Source organism: Acinonyx jubatus, chromosome B4 (genome assembly GCF_027475565.1).
Source record: "Acinonyx jubatus isolate Ajub_Pintada_27869175 chromosome B4, VMU_Ajub_asm_v1.0, whole genome shotgun sequence".
NCBI classification, from domain to species: Eukaryota; Metazoa; Chordata; class Mammalia; order Carnivora; family Felidae; genus Acinonyx; species Acinonyx jubatus.
The window spans coordinates 55,597,476-55,617,204 of NC_069387.1; the positions used below are offsets into that span (position 1 = coordinate 55,597,476).

Genomic DNA, 19,729 nt, shown 5'->3' on the forward strand with positions numbered 1-19,729 from the left:
TTATGACCAAAAAAAAAAAAAAAAAACAGACTTAAAGAAGATACCTGCGGTGCATACAACCAACAATGATTTATGCTCCGAATAAATTAATAAACCAATGTCTGTAAATCATAAGGCAAAGGCAATCAGTTGAAAAGAAAACTCGGCAATAGATATGAACATTCAGTTCACAAGAGAAAAAATTCATGGGCCCTGCAAGCATTTGGAAGGACCTACGGTGTTCATCAGGTGCAGTGGAGAATGTAGATTCCCTAACTCCACTTCCATCCTTGCCTTCCTATTTGGAAGTGAAGAAAGTAAAAATATATTTCTAGATTCTCTAGCACTGAGGATTCCAGATGGAAATTAGGCCCTGTCTATTTGGTATACTCAGGGAGTTTCACAAGGCAGAGAGAAGAGGAAGCCATTTTTTTCTGTCCCGTTCAGCTGTTTTTGCAGGCACACAGGGTGGAAATAAATGTGATGTTGCCTGCAACAGGCTTGTAGTAACCATTTTCTAGCTGGATGGGTTGTGAAAAGTATTTGCAGTAGATGCACCAGTAGAAGGGACTTTTTGGTTATGACTTTCTGGTCACTTATCGGCAGCTATGGAGTGAATGATTTCAACTCATGATTTCCATAAGTAGCTTCAGAATTGGTAGTCCCCCTTAAAGGGCAGGTCTGCTTTACTCTGGTTTTACTCTGGAGGACTGGCCTAAAGACTGCCCCCTTCCTTCTCTTCCAATAATTTTGTAAATTCCTAATTTCTCTATTAAAACTCTTCCTTCTTGAGGTCCCTGGGTGGGTCAGTTGGTTAAGCATGCAACTCTTGGTTCCGACTCAGGTCATGGTCTCACAGTTTGTGAGATCAGGCCCTGCATTGGGCTCTGCACTGACAGGGCAGAGCCTGCTTGGGATTCTGTCCCTCCCCCTCTCTTTGCCTCTCCCTTGTTCATGCTCGCTCGCTCTCTCTCTCTCTCTCTCTCTCTCTCATTGTTATTCAAGGTGGGGTTTGATCCCATGAAACACAAGATTACAACCTGAGCTGAAATCAAGAGCCAGATGCCCAAATGACTGAGCCACACAGGCACCCCTGATCACCATTAAATACATAAATTAATGGTTATAATCCCCACTGATATATTTGTTAGACTCCTTACCCCCAAACTATACCCCTCAGTTTACACTACTCCAGCCCTAGTGTAAACCCCTCAGTTTACACTACTCCACTACTTTTTGTCTCAATGTCACACTGTGGCCACTGCCACTGACCCTCATGGGATGGGTGCTCTGATGGACCACACTCTCTGCTGCTGGTGATGGCACCAGTCTGGCCTTGAGAGGGAACTCTGACTGATCTTTCAATTTTTCATAACTCAGACAAAAGGGAGAAAGTATACAAGACTTGCTGAAAGCTTGAAGAAATAAGACATATAATGCACCAAATAGCTTCTACCCACTTTAAACTGTCTCTTCTCAGGACTCCCATGTTCAAAGCAAAATTTTGAGCCCTTGCATTACCACTGGTAGATCTTCCCCCAACAGGAGACACCTCCTACCCACCATAAGGATGTCCAGTTATCTCCACACAAAAAGTGCAGGAGGTACTCTCTTTTGGCCCCAGAAAACAATGTTCATCTCAGTTTTTGTTCCAGTATAATTATGGAAAATTTTCATTTATTTCAGGACAAATATATATATCTCCATAATGAAATTTTCTACCATTTGATCTTTTCTGTGACTTTTTGCCTGGTTTTGTTTCAAAAAATTACTACCCTCAGAAAGTTAGTTGCATAATTTACCACAATTTTTCATATTGTGAAAAAATTATACAAAATAAGGATGATCAGTTCCTTGATGGTTTAGTAGATTTCTCCTATAAAACTACCTGTGTCTGATATCATTTGCCAGAGGATATCTTTACTACCATTTTACTTTCTCCTACTGTAAATGGTCCATTCAAAACATTTTCTTCTTCTTCTTCTTCTTCTTCTTCTTCTTCTTCTTCTTCTTCTTCTCCTCCTTTTCCTTCTCCTCCACCTCCTCCTCCTTCTTCACTTCCTCCTCCTCCACCTCCTCCTCCTCCTCTTCCGCCTCCTTCTTCTTCTCCTTCAAGTTTGTACCTCTTAATCTCCTTTATCTAATTCACCAATCCCCATGCCCACCTTCCCTCTGGAAACCATCAGTATGTTCTCTACATTTAAGAGTATGTTTATTGGTGGGCTTCTTTGTTTTGTGTCTTAGATTCCACATATGAGTGAAATCATATAGTATTTGACTTTCTGTTTGACTACTTCACTTAGCATAATATCCTCTGTTGTCACAGATGGCAAGATCTCATTCTTTTTGGTGGCTTAGTAATATTCCATTTATAAATATATACACCTCTTCTTTATCCATTCATCTATTGATGGACACTTTGGTTGCTTCCACATCGTGGCTATTGTAAATAATGCTCCAATAAACATAAGGGTGGATATGTCTTTTCAAATTAGTATTTTTTTCTTTCTTTCTTTCTTTCTTTCTTTCTTTCTTTCTTTCTTTCTTTCTTTCTTTCTTTCTTTTCTTTCTTTTTAGTGTTTTTGTTTTCTTTGGGTAAATGCCCAGGAGTGGAATTACTGTATCATGTGGTAATTCTATTTTTTAATTTTTTTGAGGAACCTCAGTACTATTTTCCACAATGGCTGCACCAGCTTGCATTCCTCCCAACAGTGCATGAGGGTTCCTGTTTCTCCACATTCTCCCAGACACTTTTTATTTCTTTTTTATTCTAACCATTCTGACAGGTGTCAGGTGATATCTCATTGTGCTTTTGATTTACATTTCTCTGATTAGTGATGTGTACCTTTTCATGTGTCTGTTGGCCATCTCTATTCTTCTTGTTGGATGTCTATTCAGGGCCTCTGCCCAGTTTTGAATTGGATTGTTTGTTTTTTTAGTGTTGAGTTGTATAATTTTTTATATATATTTTGAATAAAACCTCTTATTGGATATATCATTTGCAAATATCTTCTCCTTTAGTAGGTTCCCTCTCTGTTTTGTTGATGGTTTCCTTTACTGTGTAGAAGCTTTTTATTTTAATGTAGTCCCAATAGTTTATTTCTGCTTTTGTCTTTCTTGCCTGAGGAGACATATTTAGAAAAATGTTGCTAAGGCTGATGTCAAAGAAATTAATACCTATGTTTTCTTCTAGCAGTTTTGTGATTTCACGTTTCATGTTTAAGTCCTTAATACATTTCGAGTTTATTTTTTTGTGTACGGTGTGAGAAAATGGTCCAGTTTCATTATTTTTCATGTAGCTGTGCAGTTTTCCCAGTGACAGTTATTAAAAAGACTATCTTTTCCCCCATTGCATATTCTTACCTCCTTTGTCATAGATTAATTGGCCATATGAGCATGGGTTTATTTCTGGGCTCTCTGTTCTACTGATCTAGGTGTCTATTTCTGTGCCAGTACTGTACAAACCATTTTTTTATTAATTTATATCTCCCTAATTATTTTCCATTTATCAGACTCCCCAAATTTTTTGAGTAAATTTATCTCCAATAGTTTCTTATGGATTTTAAATCTCTATTCTCTCTGTAGTTATTTTCTCTTTCCTATTCCTAATATTATTTTTACTTTCTGTTCTTGATTAATTTTCCAGGGGTTGGTGTACTCTGTTAGTCCTTTTAAAGAACGGTCTTTTGGGTTTGTTAGTTATCACCATTGGTTGTTTCATTATTTCTGTTTTATATTTGCTTCCTTCCACTTTATTTGGATTTATTTTCCTTCTGACAGTGTCTTGATTTGAATACGACAAATTTATTTTTCACCTTTCTAATTTATTTAAAAGTTTGATATATGGTGTTTTTGTGGTCTTCAGTTGTAAACATTTATCATTTCAATTTAAGCTTTCTTTTTAATCAGAAGTTATTTATACATGTGCTTTTTAGTTTCTAAACTGGTAGTCTTAGTGGTTCATTAATGAGTTTTCTTCAAAAACACATGAACATTTGACATAATCATAATCATAATTTGGTCATGTAATATCCCATAATACCAATGTTCCATAATTTATATAATCATCCTCCTGGCATTAGTCTTCAGCTTGTTTTAAGTTTTTTATTGTTAAAGTTAATGCTTTAATAATTTCAGATACAATGTTTGTTGTTGTTGTCGCTGTTGTTGTTTTTCTGGATAAAATGGAGTTAGATATTGAAATGGGAGAGCCTGGAAATGTAGGTCCTCAGTAGGGAAAAGATTCAGGACAGTATGGGAAAGCAGGATTAAATTTAGTGAGGAATGCCTCCAGTACCACTAATGGGATATTTTTCTCTCTCAGACAAAAAGAAATAAGAGAATTAAGTATAGATGAGCACCATTAAATTTAGGAAGACAGTATGATGAGTTAAGCCATGAAGACAAATCAAGATGATCTTTTAAATACAACACAGCAAGTTCTACAAATTCATGGTATTCTTGCCTACCAAAATGTCATCCTGTTCTCTCTTGGATTTTGAACACAGGCTTGAGTGACCAGTAGCTGCTGTTTTCAAGGCATCAGCATTTAGGGCTATTTTCCCCAAACATTTCATACTTCATCAAAGAGTCAGGGCACAGGGCATGGGTCTCACCACCTTGGGAGACCTCTTCACCTCTTACCGTTCCCCAGGGCTGAGTGAATCCTCTCCTCCTTCTGAAGGCGTTTCCACTTTTTCCAAAACCGCCTCCTTGAGGGTGATTTTTCTTTTTTTTTGTAAGCTTAATTAGTTTGGATTTTTGTTTGTTTTTTGTTTTTGTTTTTCACATTCAAACCTTTACAACCAACGTAAGTTTCTTCTTCTGGACGAGAAGGTGCTTTATTTTTCCTTAAAAGTCTATAGCAGCCAAAAACCAAAATGCATGTAAGCTTTTGTTCACCCTTGATAACTTCCTGTGATGTACCTATCAAGAAGCCTCTACCTTCCGGAGTGTCTTTGTGAAAATATAAAGGCAGTGTAAATCCTTGTTAAAGTCAAACTAGGAATATGTTAATGTCTTTTGCCTGAAAGGAATCTCTTACTTACCTCCCTCTGTTTTGTGTAACTTTGCCCAGCTCTGACCTGGAGCTTTGCCCAATGTCTACAGTCATATATGGCAGAGGCTATGGATTTTAAATAATGTTTCCCTTCATAAGGGGACTGGGAAAACAACACCATTCAAGCAGTTTGAATGTGCTGTTAGTGCAGGTAATATTAGCATTATCCTGGGAGGAAATTTGAAACTTGGTGGTCTCTTGAGTCATTCAAGTTAAAGTTTTAGCAGATTCAATATTAAAAGGGATTTGGGAACTATTAAGGGAGTACAGAAGTGCTCAAGTGTCCCTGTTTTTAGTGACTTTTTCTTTGCCTCCAGGACCATGTCTCCTCCCTGATTTCTATAAGGGAGATGTAAAAATAATTTTAGAAGTGAAGTATCTAAATGAAAACGAAATAAACTAGGTAAAAAAAATAAAGATGATTAAAATAAAATTAACACCAGAAAAGAAAATAAGTGTAACTTATTATGAAAGTAAAGTAATAGAAGACGTAGTAAAAATTTTTAAAGCTTGAGGAACAAAACAAACTAAAATAGCAAAATTGTAAAAACATAATTTTATTCCAGAGAAAAATCTACTTTTTACTTTAGTATAAAATATTGGAAAATAGTTTAAAAGGATACACATTAACAATAATTTTTAATAGATAATAAAATTCATAATAAAACAAAAAAAACCCCACAAAAGCACAAACTACAAGATTGCAAACAAAAAATAGAGTAGCAAAGCACTTTATTTATTTATTTTTAATGCTTATTTATTTTTGAGAGAGAGATAGAGAGAAAGTGTAGGAGGGGCAGAGAGAGGAGACAGAGAATCTCAAGTAGACTTTGCGCCCTTCTCGCAGAGCCCGATGTGGGGTTCGAAGTCACAAACCGCAAGACCATGACCTGAATGAACTGAAGTCAAGAGTCCGACCCTTAAGCAACTGAGCCACCCAGGCGCCCTGCAAAGCATTTTAAAAAGCAGAGGTTGGTTTTCAGCACACAAAGCCCCTTTAGGTACTTCCTCCTTTGTTCTCCATCTCCTGGGTCATAAAGTCTTTCTTTGCTTGGTAATGTTTTAGTGTAGAGAAGACTATTGTATTCTTATGCTATCATTACACGTAACTTCTCTTCTTTCCAGGGATCTCGTTAGGCTCAGGTGCACAAGGGGATTTGTCACAGTGACTCTCTAGTTTGCACAGACGTTCCTGAAAAAACAAAAGTCTCTGCTCAAATTGAGCACCCCAGCCTGCTCCCTCTGCTTTATCTCTCCTGGCTCCCACCAACCTTCAGATTTTAGATGAAAGTAGAGGATGGAGCAGAAAAAGCAAGTCCTTACTAAGGTACCCCTTGGGAGACAACCACGTGTCATTGCCAAGAAGGATTTGCCACTGCAAATGAAGTGCTGACTCCTATGTCCCCATCTTTTTTTCCACACTTTTTTTCTAGGAATGTAGTGAATTTTGAGGCATATATGTTTGCGAAAGAGTTCTGATAAATGGCTTACTGTTGGGGGCTAATCTCAAACCCTAAATACGGTGTCCTGGAGTTAACAGCAGCCCTGAAATATTCCTGCAGCTGCACACAGCCCAAACAGGCTTGGATGAGGGCTGCTGAGTTAGCTCGTGCCTATCAAGGCCCTCTCGTCTAAAAGTAGGCAAGGAAACACGAAACTTAGATAAAAAATACAAATAAAGCCTCAGAACAAATTCTGGCAAGCTCCCTCTCCTCCCTAGCTCCTGTGTCCAGATACCTCCTACATAGAAACTCTGGAGCCATCAGATGCTCCAGTAAACCAGTGTCACGGATGGTAGCATTGGCATTGCCATGTCAGGGGATCTCAGCACAGTGTCCATGAAACTAGACAGGGCGGTAGCTTCACTGCTCTGAAGTAGCCTCCTTTCTCTTGGTAACAGGAATCAGCAACAGTGGGAGTGACAATATTCACGTTTGCATATTGGTACTTAGTGGAGAAAATGAAGAGTAGCCACATGAATTTGTTCATGTGTATATGTGACACGAGTTCCCAGGACCCCAAGAAATAAATGAAGGAGGGTGCAGAGCAGGGCCTTGGAGATGTGTGGTATTTACAGAGTAGTAAGAAAGAGCAAGGGAAATACTCCCGTCTATCTCATTTTTACTCACAGAGCCATAGTATGGAAAAATGTACAAAGACATAAAGAAAATAACTTAAAGTGACAGTAGCCTGAAGTCTATAATTGAGATGAAGTTTGACATAAATTGCACACCCTATATTAATTTCTCAGCCCTCGATTCTCTAACTCTCCTCAAGATTTTATTCCTTAGGGAATCACCCTCTGCCATGATATAATATCTTTTCCTTTCCAGTTTGCAAAGAAAAAGGAATGTCATACTTACAGATTACTTGGAGAGGGTCCAAAAGATCGTAACAAAAATGATCAGGGCTGTTAAAATGAGCAGTTAGAAAATGTTAAAGGAATCAGAGTGATGTGTCCTTGAGAAAAGAAAAGTAAGGATGCCTTCATAAAAAGTTCAGCTATTTTTTTTAGTCCCGAATGAGAGTTTTTTGATAAGATAAAAGGGGTACAGAGAGGGGCAGTGAAGGAATGTTAATGTAATTGGGAGTGTGCCTTGAAGGATGGTTCTTTTTAGCAAACAGTGAGAAAATAAAACATCAACAGAAAAAAAAGTATAGATGCTGTAATTCATCTTTTTTTAATTTAAAACCCTCTATTAAATTGAAACTCAAAATTTGGAAAGCAGATTAGATAATATTTAAAATTTGAGAAGAAGGTTATACTATTAACAGAGACACATTAAGTAAGGTGTAAATTATTTCTGTCTTTTGGACCTGTGAGTGGTGCTATAGAGAAAGATCTAGAACAAGTGCCAAAGGAGATTTCTGAGACAAAGCAGAAAAATATATTGCTAAATTTATTCCAGAGAAAATCATTTGATATATGTAGAAAAATATATGAATACAATATCTGGAAAATAAAAAGAATTCCTTAACTGACATAAAGTTCAGAAGCCTGAGGCTTAGCAAGCCTGTCTAACTTCTTTTTAATATAAAAAGGGAAAGAATTGGTTGTGGAATGTTCTTCCTTAGGCAATTATATATTTCACATGACTGTTAGGCAGCTGTCACTGTCAGTAATGACACTATGAAAATGGAAATCTTAAAAAAAAAAAAAGTCCTGTTTATATTGATAAAAAAAAAAAAAGATTCTACTAACCAAGTGAAAGAAGCACAATAATGAGAAAAGATATGAGTAGTGAACCAAATACACAGTTCTTTATTATCCTTGAATTTTCCCGAGAAAATTCTGATGAAAGGAAAGTGAATCTGAATTTGTGGTAGAAGAGATAATACCAGATTTGAGTCAGAAGGGGGTGACTTATTCACCCACTTGGTTCTTTATAATAAATGTGCTTTCACTAATAAAGATTTACAGCAACACCTCATCGTTTCATGTCATCTTACACATGCGTTAGTCAAAAAGTTCCATCTAATGACAGGCTTGGAAGAGACCATCTGAATCAAGCCCCTGCCTTCTCAGACCAGTGCATTTCTGCATTAACCAAGTTGCTCCAGTCCAGTGTTAAAGAGTGCCCTTGTTGCAAATCCAAACTCCTCAGTAGTGCATTCCTACTGTAAGGTCCTCCCTTACATGTAAACTGACATGCAAACTGACATGCTTACATGTACAAACCAACCATATTTCTCAATTAGATACAGGCTGGACTTTGCAGTTTCTCTTTAATTTTCTCTTTCCAGGTAAAATAGTGAAATATTTTCTGTAACCTTTTTTCGGAATCCCTTTAACCTGTCTTTGAGCATTCTTGTCTAGACTGCTTCGGTGTTCACGGGGTCTCAGAACTTGGAAACAGACTTTTACAAACGATGACCTCGTACTGTGATAGGGTTCAAGGCACTATTAACTAGGTAAATGGCTTCCTACAATTATGCATTTGGGTTTCGTTTATTCAGGAGTGGTACTGTTGCTGGTCAAACTGAATTGTCTTAAAATGGGCTGGATAATATTCATAACGGTTGGTTACCTGGGGAAAAGGATTCCCTTTTCAGAATAAAAATTCACATTAGCTCAAATCAAGTCACACTGAAAATAAATAGAAATGAGTTCAGGGGATCCTAGTGTTATTCATATACAGAAACAAAACATTAATGAAACTGCAATTAACTCTAAGAATAAAAATAGAAAAAAGAAATCAAAGGAATCAATGTTCTTTCCTCTTGTGGTTTTTATATTCTTTCCTTCTCACTTCTGTGGCCTAGCACGGAAGCACTGCTAAAGAGAGTGGTCCAATTCAATTCCGAGTATCCACCCTTACATATGCCACCCTGAGGCAGAATGGCAAATCAGCACCAGACAGTTGCCTAGCTTCAAGGTGCGAAATAACCATATGCTACAGACATACTCATTCATGTTACAGTATAATAAAACTCTGGAGCAAACAAAGATTGAGCTTTAATTTTGCATCAAGTGGTATGTAGCTATAGTCTCTTTTCTCCCCAGGGCTTTAGTCCATGCCCTCCATTTGGCCAATGTCAGTTTGTCTACTGTCCCCTTATACAATGCTTAACATGGTGAGTTTATGATCCCGGCATCTAGTGCACTGTTTGCCAACATCATTCATCTGATTCCTTTACATAAAGACCTGTTCAAGCTCTAGCTCCTGACAACACATTTTTTCCTTGTTAAATAAAAAGGAAGATTCTTCCCAATGAATGGCATAGAATAACTCTGTGTCTTAATCTATTGTACATTATAATGCTTAATTTTTTTCCTTTCTGTTCCCTTTATGATTTAATTTCAGCATATAATCTTACAGTGGCTTGTTATCAGTTTTCCTAGTCTATTGTCATCTGTTTTCAATTGTAAACTTTAAAGAGCAGCAGGGTGTGCCTCTGTGAACTGCTCTGTATGGTGTCCAGAGCAGCACTACACAGAGGTCAATGTCAACTGGATGTTCATTAATGACAGTGTCCAGGAGGTTCTGCCTCCCAGTTCCCTCTCTCACTGAACTGTCCACTAGTAAAAGACTGTTTAGGAAAATGTTTTTGTTACAGTGTAATCAGAATGCCACAGTACCGTCTCACTCTTTGTGCTGTGCCCTACAGTGGCCCTGGCATTTGAGCGAGGGGCAAAGGAGAGAGAATACCAATGTATTCACATAGTCAATGATATAGAAGGCTTAGGACTTAGTGTTTTATTGGAGTGGAGTTGTGATTCTATTTGAATCACACTAACTCTCCTCTGAAAAGGAGAGTTTCTTTCTTTCTTTCTTTCTTTCTTTCTTTCTTTCTTTCTTTCTTTCTTTCTTTCTTTCTTCTTTTTTAGACCCATTCAGCTTTAAACAATTATAATGGAGAAGATTTTATATCACCAAAGGCATAATTACATGGTGAATGTAAGAAATAACAGTTTGGTGCAGATTTCTATAGAAAATGTGTTTTGCATTGTTATTTCAAATACTTTTCCTCACCCTACCTTGAAAGAAAAGCTCTTTCAAAGAAGCATTGGCTTTTTATCATCTATCTGTTTAGCCATCGCTCCTTGGTATATGCATATGTGAGTTAGCAGAAACAACACTTTTTGTTTCTCTTGAAGATATCTAAGTAAAGTTTCAGGTAGCCAATTAGCTTTTTGACCTAAGCTTTGTTGGCTGCAGAAAGCCTGAATCCCAGGAACATTTGGTTCTCAAGGCATTTGGATCTCATAAGAAAGACTCAGTGCCAGCACCAATCAGAATGGCTGCCAGTTGTTATTCTTCTTCACAACTGGCGGCCATTTCCAGCACTGTTATGGAGCCGTGATCAATCTCTGCACCTGTCTATCAGTGGATGTTCATAGAGAGAACGGTGTGGGCTGCATCTGCAGATACCACATGTAACCAAAAGGGAGAGAGGAGGAGGGAGAGTGTAAACCCCCAAATATATCAAGTGAGAAAGGCTACACGGAAAGAAAAAAAAAAGCAGGAAAATATGCAACAGGGATATGTCATGATAGAAAGAAGAAACGAGGAAAAAAATCATCTATAGTAGAATATTTATTGTTGGAATGCATAGTTTCTACCCCATTTATGAGCTTAGTCTTTAATTTAACCCTTGGACATGTTATCTCAATGTCTCATGGATGTGTGTTGTCTTTGAAACAATACTTCCAGCTTCTTATCAAGACAGAGAAGCTTACTATATTTATATATTCTATATCTTATGTTGTTAGAATCCTTCTGTGCTTATAATTATGTGTTAATGTGTAAGAACTTATCATGTTGATTTTTTTCTATGTGTCTAGTTTGGGGGGGTATTTGTTTTTGCTTTTGGAAATCTGCTATCAACTTCTTTCTTAAAATAAGGAATCTAAATAATCATTTTGGTAATTAATAGAAGAGATTGCAATATGATTTTATGTAGGTGTTCATAAAGTGGTGATTATGTATACCTGTATTTTATGTTTGTGAATGTTATAATTCCTTCCTGAGACCCAGAGTTGGAAAATTCTAAATGATATATCAGATTTAATTTAAACATATTGTTTTTTTTATTTTTGCAGATGCACGTATTTCTATATTTTATACCCTTAGTGCAAGCTGCTATGTATGATTGTGAAGCCCTTTAATTCTATGTTGAAAGCTGAGTTCACATTGCATGAAATTTCTGTTTAATTGCCCTGCGATGAACTTAGCCCCTCAGTGCTTCTCTCTGAGTGAGCTTAGAATGCTTTACATAGTCAATCAATAAAGTTAACAGTTTAATGTCCTTGCTCTTATTTCATAATGCTGTTTTATAAGTATTCTTTTAACTTCTGTATTCTATAAAATTCCCTTGAATAAATGGATTCATGTTAGTTTAAAAATGGAAGAGGTAAAAGCTCTTTCTAAAACCTTAAATCTAACATGATATTTGATATAGTTGAAAGATCAAACAATCTGAAAGAAAGAGTGAAAACAAGGAAATATTTCAAATTTAACAAAACATTAACAATTATTTCACAGCTGTCCGGGGATGGGAAGTGTCTCAGCCCTCTCCCAATACCAGTTAAATCAGATCAAGATATTTTGAGGAAAAAAAGCATACATGCAAAAGAAAATTATCTATATTTATGTCTGTCTATCCATCTATATTTCTTGAGATCATGACCATATGGATTTCTGAAGGGAAAAGAAGAGTACAGGGAAAAAAAATGTTCTGGAACTCTTATAAATAGAATATTCAGACTGCAGATAAATTATTTGATTTAACTCACAATATCTGTAGGCTCTCTAAAAATCCAAGCTCAGATATAAATGTTACTCTCAAGTCAGCCTACAGCTCCATTCTTCATTTGATAAAACTTGGTCAAAAGGGTGATAAGTTTTGTATCTTCTGAAATTAAGCTATGAATTTTCTCTGCAATAACAACATTTGCTTTTATCAAATCTACCAGAACCCAATGAGAATGGAGGCAGAGTTTGACTTAATCAAGTCTCACCACTTAGAGAATATTCTGAAAATGCTTTAAACAACAAAAACAAACAAAAACCAACCAAGGCTTCTAAGGACTCAAAAAAAAAAAAATAGAAAATGAATAACAGTATTGAGAATTGCAAGGATCTGTGCTTTTACGTTGAAGATAGAGTTGCCTTTTTTTCCTAGAATATTCCTTAGGTTATATGGACAAAATTAGGAAAAATCAAATGATAACCTTAATTGGATTTCATTTTAAGAGATAGATATTTAATATTTCTATTTTGGAATTCTTTTTATCTGAATAGCACAAAGACATGAGCCATCTCATAAAATTAAGAATCCCAGAATTATTTACTGTCCATTAAAAGCTTGAAGCCATAGTGCTAAAATAATACAGTTCCACCATCATTTCTGTCAGTAAGCTATAGAGCAGAGGAAACCTCTGGGCAATTTGGTAAAGTGATGAAGTTTGTCTTCAGCATCTCCCATCACTTCCTGTGCACACTCTTCCCTCTTAGTGATCACTCTTAGAGTATTCTTCATGGACAGTTTAGTGATCCAGATATTGTTCTTATCTTCCTGAAGGAGAGCGCCCCACATCAGAACTTGTCAGTTTCATGTCTAAAACTTTTAGAATTCTACTGGAAAACAAAACTAAACTGACAAATTGACTGGATTTAAAATTTGAGTGGTTCTAAATGTCTTTATCTGATGTTCTGCTCAGACTACCTGTCCATTATGTTAAGAATATAAGTACCATGTAGTTTTTCGGCATGATGGCAAGACAAGTGAGGAGGTATCTGGGAGCATGAGTTTCAGTGCCAATGAAATAAAAAAACTATAAAAAAGACTATTCTTCCAAAGAGTCACATATTTGTATAGATGCCGGGCTTTGAGGAAGGGCAAGACTTGCCAATCTACACCACTTCCTGCCTCTTGCTTTTGCTGCTATTCCAAGTTCTTATACCACAGCAACAGACCAGTTGACTGTGACCAGCTATCTCACTACTCTTAGAGGTTAGGGGTGGAGGTCCAGGACTCCAGGACTAACCCATAATGTAACAAGATGAAGATCAAATCTTACTAACAAGTTCTTGGCCTCCCTCTGGCTTTGACTCCAATCCTATAAACATGACTTTCTGCCTTTCTGCTTTGCCCTCTGAAAACTTCCATTTCACTTTCCACACCTGAACTGGATGGCTGGCCAATTGTCTCCAGAGGTTTGCTAAAAAGTGAAGGATGAAAGATCAGAAGATTTACTTTTAGATTTTTGTATGTCCTTAATGAGGAAAAGAGTTTTGTACAATACCACAGGTCCATATTCTGATAGCAAGGAAGCATATCTCCATTGGCATCAAATCCTGCTACAAGTAGAATTCTTGAAAATAAGATAAGGAATAGAAGAGACAGTCACTTTTACTGTGATGTTACCCATCATAATTCTCTTGCTGGAGCTTAGAAGTGACATATGGAGATAAAGCCACAAAGTATGATTTCATGAAGACAACATAGCTGTTTTTAAGCCAAGTCAACTTCTGCAACGATTGCAACATATCTGTATTTTAGATCAATGAAATATCAGATCATCGAGTTGTCTTTTATTATAAAGTGAGTTTGGTAAGTAAGAAGTTAATTTTCAATCTGGAAAATGCAAAGAAAAGCCCCAATTAAATTAGTTATTCATTCACTAAATTTCAATAGAATATCTATTTTGTGCAATAAATATAGCATTTGAGTGTTTATGATGAGTTTTAGGTACACTAACTCATTTAATCCCCAAAATGACCCTATGAAAGGTCAATATGAGACTCAGAGAAGTTAGGTAACTTATCATAGAACTCATAATTGTTTGGGGTAGACAAATGTATAAGACAAGTTTCTTGCCTTCAAGAATTTTCATTTTAGGAAAATCCTACTTAAAAACTGTGATCATATAAGACTAGTAATGCACATTCTTTATTCTATCCTCCACACCTGGCATAGGACTTAATTAATTAATATAACAACATCCTGAGAAGAGTGTCAAGTACCTGAGAAAAATGAAATGGTGAAAGGTCTCCATGTGGAGGTCAATGAAGATGACAAGAAATTTTAAGATCAATATATCTATTATTTTCAAAATTTTTATTGAGGCCCATTTTTAAAAACCATTTACTTAAATGGAACTAATTTTAAATGCTTTTGAAGGCATTGCTTTCTTTAAAAAAATTTTTTTAATGGTTTTATTTATTTTTGAAGGAAAGAGAGACAGATAGAACATGAGGAGGGGAGGAGCAGAGAGAGAGGGAGACACAGAATCTGAAGCAGGCTCCAGGCTCTGAGCTGTTGGCACAGGCCCGATGTGGGGCTTGAACTCATGAACTGTGAGATCATGACCTGAGCCGAAGTCAGATGCTTAACCGACTGAGCCATCCAGGTACCCCTGAAGGCATTGCTTTTTTAAAGCATCCTGAGGTTACTTTGATTTTCAAGTTCCAGTTTACATATATGTATATATATAGCTATATATATAGTTATATATATAGTTATACATATGGTATAGTTATATATATAGTTATAGATATAGTTATATATATGGTATAGTTATATATATAGTTATAGTTATAATTATATATAAAGAGATTTATATATTATATTATATTATATTATATTATATTATATTATATTATTTATTATATTATAAAGAGAGCACAAGTGGGTGAGAGGGACAGAAGGAGAGAGAAAAAATCCCAAGCAGTCTTTACTCTCAGCAGAACCTGACACAGGTCTCAATCCCATGACTCTGGGATCATTGCCTGAGTCAAAATCAAGAGTTGGATGCTCAACCGACTGAGCCACCCAGGCATCCCTCAAGTTCCAGTTTTTACTTGAAAGGTAAGTCAAGGAATCAGAAATTTCCCTTTATGGGATAATAAAAGATCATCATGTAAATATCAAATGGTTGGAAGAGCCAGAAAGCAATTAAAGAATAATCTAAAAATTATGAATCAAGGTTTTGGATCCTGTCATTGTCTGGCTTTAAAAGTGAATGATGACTCCTTTATAGAATAAAGTCAATGTCTTAGCTTAGTATTCACATCTCTCTACAATCTAATACCATCATTCAACACCAAGCTCAAAAGCTGCTCATCCTATAAGGCCTCCCTAGATTCTCCCAGAGAATTAATTTTCTCTGTTTTTCTTAGCATAGCTACTTACTTTGAACTAATGCCTTTTATAATACTTAATATAATATGTTACCTTGTATTAGAGCATTCTGTGTTGTCTCCACTTTTTATTGCTAAGTGCAACTAGCACATACAAAATGCCCAAGAAATGTTTGTTTAGTAATAGCCTCCTGTAAATGAGTAGATATCAAGCGTTTTTAAAGATATGAGTACATAAAACTCTTGACTGCTAGTGTTAATGGTGTATAGAGTTTGGACTATATCTTTCAACCATTCTTTTTGGGAAAGCTCTTTAGAAGTCACAGTCTGATTTCAATTCAACACCTTTTTGCTTTCAGTTTATGATAAAGACACTAACAAGAAAAGAAATAGTCATATGGTGTCCTGAATCTTTGGGAAACTATAATACTGGACCAGAATAACCTTAAAACTGAGCCATAAACCTCTGATTACCTAAAAATGTGGTCAGACTGTGGTACAGAGGTATGTCTGAATGAGGAGAAAGGAGAAAATTGTAGAAAAGACAGTTGAATAGAATCACTATACAAAGGAAGGACAAATGAAGCTCTACCATGTCATTTCCCCCCTTATATCTTGGGAATTCATGTTTTGAACAGGAGGGGTTTCTGTAATAATCAACGAAACAGGTACTAACTACTGAGGCCATGCTGTGTGGCGAATCTGTTAGATGTTGAAATCAGTGTAAAGTTTGACTGAAAGGAGCATATTATTTAGGTTCCATGAAAGATAACATGGGAGTAGGGCTTACTGAAACCAATTCTGTGATCAGAATTGCGTCTTATACTAAATACTAAACTAAATACAGCTGTGTTTGTCAAGCGCCAATATGTAATAAAGTAAAGTTTCATTGATACCTAAGAGGACAAAGAGAGAAAGTGTGAGAATGAACTCTTGGATAATTTTTTTGGTGACACCTAATACCAAAACGGTCTCTTAATTTTTACTATAAGTCTCTTTTCCAATCAAAACACTACAAAAGTTATTAAAATATTTAAATTGCTTGATTTTGGCATTGGCTTTTCCCCATTCCTTTGGCTGCCTTTTCACTTTAGACCTCCATTTTTACTTACATAAAATGAAGATAATATCTGCCAAACTGCAATATAGCATTGTAGTGAGACCAAACAAATATACATATGAGAGTAATAAATTTTAAAGACACACAAACAATTATTGTCAGTTATACTGTCATCTATCATTCAAAGATGCTAATGACACCAAAAAGGAGCAATAGAACAAAGCAAGAGATATAAGTAATTTAGAAATTATTTAATTATTTCTCACTTTCTCTAGAAATAACATTCTAAAACAGTGAAATGTAACAATGTCCATAGCTCTTATGGGTTAGGAAAATGGGCTTCGTCCTGGCTGTAAATTATGAATCAAGCTATTTAAATACTAGTTCAGTTATTTTGAGAGGGGAGAAAAAAGCCTTCACCCTTGGGTTCCCATTGCATAGGATGTGGAAAAATTACCATCATACAGGGGAGTCAATATTAAGTTTAGATGACTTCCAGAAAATCACACCCTGTGCATCTTTGAAGGAAATTTTATATATATATATATATATATATATATATATATATATATATATATATATGTTGAAATTTCTGCTTTGTTGGAGGAAACTAACCTTGGGCTGAGGAAAACATTGGTTGTGTTTATACATCATCACAACAGGCTGCTGATTTAAAAAAAATCAAGTAAAACACCGTGTTAGCATTGTGTAAGGAAAAAGGAAAGAAGTTTTAGTTGGACAGATTACCTGCTTTGTTTCATTTTACTTTGTGTCTTGTTGGCATAAGTTGAGTGAACTTGCTTTAAAAAAAAGAGCTAGTAGCATGGTTGAGGGGTATGGTGAAGGGCTCTCTTAGCCCACAGTCTGTGATTTCACCCTGCAGGGGACAGGAACCAGACTGGTCTGCAAGATACTGAAAAGGCAAGACTATTGCACCATAACAAAAGATGGAAAGAAAGACAAGGAATCGCCTGAGAATTGTCTTAAATAAATTAATGTAAAACAATAAAAAGAAACCATTTAAGAAAAGGAGAAAGTACCACAAAATTTGAGAGCAGGTCATAATCTGCCTCCTTGTCAAGCAATTGTAAATGTAATTGATTATTACATTTAGTGCAGTAAAAAAAAAAAAAAAAAAAAAAAAGATTGAGTAGTCTATCATGAACTAAGAAATTGTCAACGTTATCTCTTTTTCCACTGGGAGGGTTTTGTTTATTGTTGATTTTTAACTTTGTTTCTACTTTACAAGTTAATAAGTGTGTGAGGATTAGATAATATCTATGTCTGAAGATCTTCCAATATAATACAAATATAGTTACAAGATGCATTGCATACACCAAAGGAAATGTGTAAATTAAGGCAAAAGAAAATCTTTTTTTGTACATGGGGGTATTTAACTTCATAGTCTTGACTTTAGAATAATAGTTACCTTTTATCGAAATTTATTCTTCTTGGCTACAGGTAATTCAGAAAAATTGAAATGAATTTTGAAGGTGACACCCTCATTGATCATGATGATTTAGGGAGGCTGGCTCATCCCTCCTTTCATGCAGGATTATCTTTAATGTTTTCCAGGGAACCCAAGTGCATCCAGGCAGTGGCTCCCTAAATCTTTTGCTTTACAAAATCACCAGCCAGAGTTCTTGGGATGGGCTATGAAAGAGGCAGAGACATTAGGATTCTCAGATGTACTAATTGATTTAGCAGCAGTTTAAAACAATGTTGAGTATTGTCAGAGATGTTCCTTTGAGGTATTAAATCAAGTTTCCCAAGATGGATTGCATGCTAACCACATACTATCTAAAAATCTCAAGGGCTGTTTATTGTTCTGCAATTTATGATCGCCTTGTTAGAGGATTGCACATCAGCTTCCCTCGAGCCTACGAAGAAACAGAGACAAATAGCATGCAAACTATATTGAACAATTCATTATATTATATTGTAGAAACCTAAGCACAGTGTGGAGATAACCCTTTTATGCACGCTGCCTTATTGAACAGTAATCACTCTGTAATGCTTTAGATATTTAAATCATATTTATAATAACACATATTAATGTAACATCCCTCATAAAGTTCTCAAGGCATTTTATGGGGTATATAAACCATGGAAAAATACAAAATTTTAAAATGCAGATATACCTACCATGGGGTCTTTGAGGCAACCTAATGAGGAATATATACAAAATCCCAGGCTGACAGTTTAACTATTTAAGTAGCATATAGAATAACTCAAACACATTTTAAGATATTGCTGGTTACGAACTCATTCTTTATCTAAATATTTGGCCAGGTTGTATAAGTGCTTATTTTCAGTTTTACTGTTATAGGCAGAAAGAAAAAGAGATTAAAAATCTTTAGAACATTTTCAATCAAAGCTTTTAAATTCACGTGCTTGAAAATCAATCACTGATTTGGGTTTATGTATTCTGTAAAATTACATTATTAGAGCAGTGGGGTTAATTTTAAAACAAATGAAGGTATTTATCTTGGCATGGCTTGCCCAGATTTGGTGTGGTGCTCCGCATCTATGAAGCTGGTAGATAATTCAATAATTCAGTTATGACTGATTAGTTTGTTTATTTTCTCAAAGAAATAAAGGGGGAAGTCTTGGGGTTTCATGAGGATATTCTGTCCCTTTCACAATATAAGCGGTAGGTCATAGGGGTCTAAACTGCTCTAGTTGCTTCACTTGAATTTTTTCTTTTAGCTTTTTACCATTCAGTGGTTAAATATATTAAACTATGAAAAAGTTTGCAACCAACCGAACAACGTACGAGGCAGTATTTAACGCTCTTGGGATTTTTTGCAGCATTTTCTTATTTATAACATTTAAAGCAGAAATAATGCGAGTTAAGGAATATTTTCATTTATAATTATCCTGCTTTCATATGAATGAGACATATAATGTTTCATTTTCTAACACAGAATGTGTCCACAAGTGAGATGGAAGAGAGAGTAAGGAGAACTTTTCGTACCATTAGCAGTTACACCACCAACTACAGCCCTTCACTTCCCTTTATGGCACTAGGTTTCATTCTATTAT

General features: G+C 35.8%; 1 long non-coding RNA gene across 1 annotated transcript; it reads right to left on the reverse strand.

Moving 5' to 3' along the window:
- Positions 1–5,679: 5,679 nt before the first annotated feature.
- On the reverse strand, positions 5,680–18,324 carry LOC128311040 (uncharacterized). The gene is made up of 3 exons (XR_008288962.1): positions 18,114–18,324; positions 7,402–7,448; positions 5,680–6,230 (listed from the first exon to the last, which is right to left on the reverse strand). It is a non-coding gene; the product is annotated as an uncharacterized LOC128311040 (long non-coding RNA).
- Between the last annotated feature and the right edge of the window lie 1,405 nt (positions 18,325–19,729).